This window comes from Phoca vitulina, unplaced genomic scaffold (genome assembly GCF_004348235.1).
Source record: "Phoca vitulina isolate PV1807 unplaced genomic scaffold, GSC_HSeal_1.0 scaffold18, whole genome shotgun sequence".
NCBI classification, from domain to species: Eukaryota; Metazoa; Chordata; class Mammalia; order Carnivora; family Phocidae; genus Phoca; species Phoca vitulina.
Window position 1 is genome coordinate 31,213,101 of NW_022589721.1, and position 7,561 is coordinate 31,220,661.

A 7,561-nucleotide genomic window follows, 5' to 3' on the forward strand; every position below is an offset into this window, starting at 1 on the left:
CCAAAACCTGACCATTTTCTCGAGGAGGGGTCAGGGCCCCATCATCACTGAGAATAGCAAGGAGAATATGCTAGTGAAGGGACACGAGCACTGCTCAAAGCCTTGGTGATACCATCCACTGCAGGCTGGGGTGGCGGCAGGACCTGCCACAGAGCAAGGCTTCTGTGGAAATAGTAGAGGCCAGGGAGGGACTGGGCTTCAGAAGTCAGCTGGACAACATTGCCTTAAAGTGCACTGAAGGTGGGGACCATGGCACCATGTGGCCCCACTGGCAGGAATACACGGCCATGAGGACATTTGATCTTGGGGGCAGGAGGCATGCACCTCCAGCAGAACTCTTGCTGAATATGTTCCATCACGACAGATGATGGAACTGTCGTGATGGAATGCACACAAGGCTGGGGTTGATCATCTGAATGGCAAGTCAAAATCTCCTACCTGGTTTTCACACCTGAGCCATGTACAAGATCTCAAACCCATCCACTGAAGGAGAGGCTGGGTCTTCATGAAGAAAGGTCCTACCATGCAAGGCCATGCCAGGTGATCATGGGAATGATTTCTTCATCCTTTCCCAAAATGACCAAGGGCTATGTGTTCAGCAACCATGTCCTGGGGAAGAGAAATACAGATCTTTCAAACACTCCTGGATACAGACTCCAAATGAACCCCAATTCCAGCATCCTGAAGCACCATTAATGTTCCCTTTAAAGTAGGAGACCCTAGGGAATCCAAGCGAAGATCAAAGACTTCTATAGAATTCTGAATACAAAATATGAAATTACTATAAAGTGGTACAAGTTAAACCCTGCACAAAAAAAAATGTAATCTTTTTATAATTCTGACAAAGATGCGGATTAGAAAAAGGTCACTGATGTGAAATCCAGATAAAGCCAATGTCAGGAAAAATGTATACATTTGCAAAGGTAAATTGTACATGAATTGTCAATTTCTCTCTCATCCATGCTTTCCTTGGTTTTTCCACCAGGATGCTTAAAGAGGTCTCTACCCCCAGAGGTGCCAGAGCAGATGTCTAACAAATGCATGGAGACTTTGGGCAAAGTGTGAGCTCCTTCTTGACAGCCTATGTCTCATTCAAAGACTAGTGGTGCTTCAGGGTCTCCAAGACTACGCTCAGCACAATGCATCACCAGAAGGATCCAGACTTCAGCAAAGCCATTGTTCTCACAGTAGAGCACAGTGAAACTTACAGATAAAGTCAGGAGTGGCCAAGGTGCCCAGGGCAGAGTCCGGGAGGCATGATGGTCAAGCTTCCACTTGCTCTTTCCCAGCAGAGTTGGGTGGACAGCCCTGGATTCTCTCAGCAGCCACGTGTGACGACACCCCGGAGCATTGCTAACCATGGGAGCTCACCCAAGAATTTGTGCCCAGGGCTTTTAGTGGGGGTTGGTCCAGAGACCACCCACGTGGCTGACCTTAGACTCCAGCCCCTCCGGAGGTCAAGCTGATACATGTGGCCCGAGGTCTGCACCATAAGCCACATTGTTTCTCCGGGGTCCTGGGTCCACCCCAAAGAGTCTGTGCTAACAAAGACCTTCTCAACTAGGCAGGAGATTCCAAGGGCTTAGCGGTTACCTCCCAAGAGCCAGGCAAGGTCAAACCATCCTTTAACTTGGCAGGTTGTCCACATCCTGCATATCCCAATCCTTTACTGTACCTGGTCTGTTATGGCAGCCCCAGGAAACTAACGTGCCTCTAATGGACCATCACCAACTGGAGGGCTTAGAATGACAGAAACTGACTGTCTCACAGTCCTGGAGACTAGAATTCTGAAGCCAAAGTGTTGGCAGGGACATGCACCTCTGAAGACGCTAGGGAAGGATCGGTTCTCCCTACCAGCTTCTGGTGGCCTCAGGTGTGCCTGGGGTTGTAGATGGCATCTTCTTCCTGAGCCTCTACACCTTGTCATCTCTCTGTGCATGTCTATCTCTAGGTCAGATTTTCCCTTTCTATATGGACACCAGTCCTATTGAATTGGAGCCCACCCTAGTGAATGCATTTTAACTTATCTCTATAAATGCCCTACCTCCAAATAGGTTGAAATCCTAATGCCCAACACTTCAGAATGTGACCTTTTTTGGGAGGAGGGGTGGAGGAAGTCATAGTTCAACCCATAGCAGTAGAGGTCCAACAAAGTAAACCAAGGATAATGCCCCATGTTCCATGTACTGATTAAACTTCGAGAAGAATGCATGCAGAGACACAGGAAGCTCTGACTCAGCCTGCCAGGGGGGTATCCCTGAAAGAGGTAACATTTGCAGTTTGTTTTAAAGGAAGAATGAGATAAAGAAGGGGAAGACTATGGTTCAAGAAAAGGTATAGACAGAGCATTTCCACTAATCTGGAACAGCAAAAGTCAAGTCCTACAGTTGTCTTGTATGCCATAGGAGGAGCTCTGTGCACAGTTGTGAAAGAATGGATGAAGGAAACAATAATGTAAATCGTGAGTATAATTAGGATTGCTATTAGAGTCTTGGAAAGAGCTGAGGCAACTTTATACCTTGGGTGCTTTGAGCGCCCGCCATTATTCTCAACATAGATAGACTCTTATTTATGGCAACTGTCTTCCCGGGAAAAAGTGCTGTAAGCTAAATCGATCCAAATTGATGGAGATTTTTCATTAGATAAAATGTTTTATTTGTGGATCATGCTGCTGTTGGAGAACAAACAACCAGCAATGTAGGCAGAAGGCCACAAATGACATTTTAATCCACCCAAACTCGTTTCGTCATGTCCAATGTAGCGTACGTTTCCAAATGACAGAGCCCAGCAGAGTGGTGACAGCCGAGGCCACAATCCACCAGGACAGAAGCCTTCTTCCTGGGACTCCTCCCTGGGAAAGGAAAATAATCAAAAGTTCTTGAGTCCTTTTCATGTTGCCTATGGAATTCCAAGAGCGCTCACTGCGGGACTCAGAGTCCTGGGTTCAAGTGCTAGCCCTTCTCATCGGTAAGCTGCCTGGATGAGTCTCTTAATCCCTTGGTTTAATATCCATGAATTGACTATTTTAGAAAACTAAAAAGATAAATAGTCATTTCACAGGATTATTTTGAGAATTGGGCAAGATAATGTACCTGAAGTAATTTGGGTTCCTTCAATCACCATGGTGGTTTTGTGGTTGTGGAGTCCTGGGAGTGGAGGGTGGCCTCATTTTCTAATCAGTGTCCCTGGGTTTTACTATTTCATTGGAGACCTATTTGGGACCTCATTATAAATATGCAAGAGGGGACCAGAATCAGGCAATTCCCATTTTGAGAAATGGTATCTTCAGCCTTTACCCTAAAACGTACTACAAAGTATAATAAACCCAATAAACTGGTGTTAATTTGTATTCTGGACTAAACTGTTTCCTTCCAAAACTCCTGTATTGAACTCCTAGCTCCCAGTACCTCAAAATGTGACCTTGTTTGGAAACAGAGTCACTGCAGATGTCATTAGTCAAGTTCAGAGGCAGTCCTATTGGAGCAGGGTGCGCCTGATGTAAAGGGGAGATTCGGACACAGAGGCGCAAACAAGGAGAACGCCAATAAACCTCTGTTCTTCGAGCCGTGGTCAGTGGCACTTTGTTATGGCAGCCTGAGCAAACTAATCCATCTTGGAAACGGCAGAGAACTGGTCGTCCAAACCTAAAGAGTCAGACAGATGGAGCAATATTTAAACCTAGATCTAGCAAACTGACAGCTTTGGTTTTATGTTGATTGTGACAATCCATCACTTTAACTCTGACCGCCTGACAGAGAAAATGACTTGGGGTCAGGAATCATTTCAAAACCACTTTATTGCAACGTCCTTTAACTTGACCACAAGGGAGCCCTCAGACTTCGTGAGAGACCCCATTCCAAGGTGACCCACTGAGGCACGGTCTGCTCTCCTGCTGTGTGCACTGACACTCCCACCTGTGTTTGGAAGCAAGCTCTCTCCTCGGGATGTGTGCAAAGAAGTTGGGGGATCTTCCCAATCCTTCTAGATGTTGTGCCCAAACTGCGGTGTCTCAATCCTGAAGTAACCTACGCATTCCTTTCTGGGGTTAAACTTTCTAGCACTGAGTAGCTGGAAAGACAGTTCAGTTTATCAGGATAAGTCAGAACAAATGCCTCTTGAAATGTACCCTCCACCGGGTTCTGGGTGTCTTTGGGGGTCTGGTTGAGTGAATGTTCTGATATTTGGCAGGAAGATAGGATAGCATCTGTGGTGGCTAATTTTACGTGTCAACTTGATTGGGCCATGGGATGCCCAGATATCTGGTTAAACATGATTTCTGGATGTGTCCGTGAGGGTGTTTCCAGAAGAGATTAGGGTTTGCATTGGCAGATGGAGTAGAGCAGATTGCCCTCCCCAGTGTGGGTGGGCATCACTTAATCCCCTGAGGGCCAGAATGGAAGAGAAGTGCAGAGGAAGAGAGAATGTTCTCTGACTGGTGGCTAGAGAAGGATGTCTGTCTCCTGCTGCCCTCAGCCTGGGACTTACCCCATCGGGGCTCCTGGCTCTGGGGCCTTCGGGCTCAGACTGGCACTATACCACTGGGCCTTTTGGGGCTCAGCTAGCAGATGGCAGACCATGGGGCTTCCCAGCCTCCATAATCATGTGGGTGAAGACCTTATAGTAATAAAACTCTCTCTCCCTCTCTCCATTTGTAGTCTTGTGTCCCTTTACTTCCAAGGCAACTGAATGCCTCTGGGCACTGGGGTTCCTCCCATATTTCCGAATCCAATTAATGGGCCTGCTAAAGAGAAATGCCTTGTTTTCTAGCAAAAGAGCAAACTGATGGACCAGAACATTGTTATCCAATAGTCATGGGTCGACCTGGCAAATCATTTAGGCTCAATCAGAGAAATGATCCTTTTGTCAAGACAAGGGTGAGTTACGAGGATTCGGGACTGTATCTAATGGTTCTTGTGGGTGGGTCTCTTCTTTGAATGTGAGGGATAAAAGGAGGGGTCTGCTCACAATGAGGATGGCCCCTGGGAAGCAGCTTTTGCTAGGTCCATATTTTTCTCTACCCGTTTACTTTGATTTCCCTCAGATCTTGTGTGACAGAAGCTCTTCCTCCTGGAACCGGGAGGTGAAAAAGATGCCTCCACATAGGAGTGAGCTCCCTGTCCATAAAGGCAAGCAAGCAGATGTTGGATGTTTGGAAACATGTTTGGAAGTCAAATAGCAAAGGATCTGTGTTTTACATACATTCTCCCAAGTGGCGAGTTGTATGTTAAAATCCAGCTGCATTCAAAACCCAGGATGGAGACTCGGCTGGGGATCGGCAGGCTCGGTAGGAGCAGGGGAAGGATGAGCCAATGGCCCCACTGGGTACCAGACAGGAGGCGATCACTGCTCAGCCAGCACCTCACAAGGCCTCCCCTGAGTGCAGCCGGCCACAGACAAGATGAAGGTCTTCCGACGGGGCAGGGGAGGAGGTGGGAGGAGAGGAATCAGGCTCCAGTGGACACAGAGAGCTCAGTTCCTCCACAGCTCCGAGGCTGGCCAGCCAACACCCGGATGCGCAGGAGGGTCAGCAGTGATAAGCACGGTGGCTACATGATGGCCGCCAGGACTGAGGCTCAGGGATGCTCCCCAGAATGGCTGCATGGCACAGGCATGGGAAGGCGCAGGCTCCGAGGTGTTCCCGTGCCGCCCACTGTCCTCCACTGGCCACTCTGCCCTTGAGCAGCTCTGCTGGGGCCCAGGACCCATGAAAACTGGGGCCAGCCCTCCGTTCCTTCAGACCCTCAACCTCCTACCTCTCTCAGAACTGTTGGTGCATTCAATCACTCCTTTTCTGCATGCCCACTAAGCACCTGGTGGTGGCCGGCGAGAGCTGGGCCCCCCGCCAGAGCAGCCAGCCCCCCAGAGGGAAATGGGAAGACTGCTCTACCCTCTCTGGGGTTAAGGTCTCCTCTTCTTCAGGCTGAGCTTCCCTCAGCAGTTTTCTCTCCCAGACAGACCTGCAGAAAGACAGAGTGGGAAAGGTGAAATGCAAACGCGATGCCCCGTCCCCACACACCTCACCCTGTGTCTGGTCCTCAGCACCATGTCCGGCGCATTCTACTTGCTCCACGATATTCTGAATGCACGCCTTTCCCAACACCTGTGAGGTCCTCACTCTCAGAACGAGCTTGAGCTGCATCATCCACCTGCTCTGCTCCCGACAGCGTCCCTGTGTTACAGGCAAACTCACACTAAGAAAATCGAGGCTGAGGGACATTTGGTGGCTTGTTCAGGGTCAACAGCCAGCAACTGATTGGAACAGGATTCAAACTCTGTGTAATTCCAGAAGTCTTGTTCACAATCACCGCACCACTCTGCATACAGAGAACCCCTAAGTAAGTTTGGAAGAATGTACTGGGAGATGCTCACAGTGGTGATTTTACCTTCCCTTTGCTTATCTGCATTCTCAAGTTTGCTAAAAAAAAAGCCTTGCTCATGGGCTTAATTACCTACACGATCTCTTAGGCAAGTATAATACTTGCACAGTGTCTAACTAGGAGCAGGTAAGTGCCTAAGAAATAGCGTAATAGTAACAATTTGCGGAACTGGGGGGAAATTAAGTACATTGTGATCTGGCACAGTGCTGGTTTGTCCTAGAGGCTTTCTGATTCCCTTTCATTCCATTCCTGAGAAAGAAGGAGCAACCATGTCCTCACTCAGGATTTTCTCAGCAGCAGATACCAGAACTCTTTGGGGAAAACTTTGGCAGACCTCCCTTCCCCATTGCCTTGGAACAGAAAGGAGGAAGACCCATTGTCTGGATCCCTTCCCACCACCCATAGGGTGGCAGACCCATCTGCAGGATCCTGGAAATGGAAGGAAGTTAGGGTCAGGCTGGGGGTCCCTGAGACTGGGCCCTGCAGGGACTGACTTCTGGGCAGGAAAAGCAGGGTTTTCCTCTGAAGCTGGTCTGCAGAGCGGCGGCCCCCCCTGCCCTACTCGTGTGCACAATGTGGGCCAGCTGCAATGGCACAGACGTGTAAGACTCTGGCTCTGGGGCCAGTGAGCAAAGGCAGGGCGTCCTCACCCAGCTGAGAGGGAGCGCGTCAGGACCCTGAGCCATCGCACGATGGACATTTGGCTTCTCCGCAGCCCATTGTGTGAGTGAGAAATGTGCCTTCTCTTCCCCTTTGCCTTCTCTCCGGCTCCTACCCCAGACGGCTCGGAGCTCTCTGAGGGCTGCCCACCAGGAATGGTTGCAGGGAGCTCTTGTCATGCAGGGAAGTGTTGAGCAATGCTCTTCTCCTTCCATATGTAAGCAACAAGGAGTAATGTACCAGCCTGGGGCTCCTGCATTAGGCCCCCTCATCTTAGTTGATTTCCACAGCAATTCTGACTTCAGCATTCTTGCACATGTGCAATTTGAGGCCCAGAGAGGTTTAATAATTTATGCAATGTTACACAGCAGAAGGGGTAGAGGTAACTTTTGAACCAGGCTCCTGGCTTTAGAGCTGGCTCTTGCAAGCCTGGCTAAACAGCAGGCTTCTTCCTTATGAGCAACCAGTTAATGGTTGCCTAGCAGTGTTGACATTGAGTCGAGTCCTCACACGCCAGAGAGGGA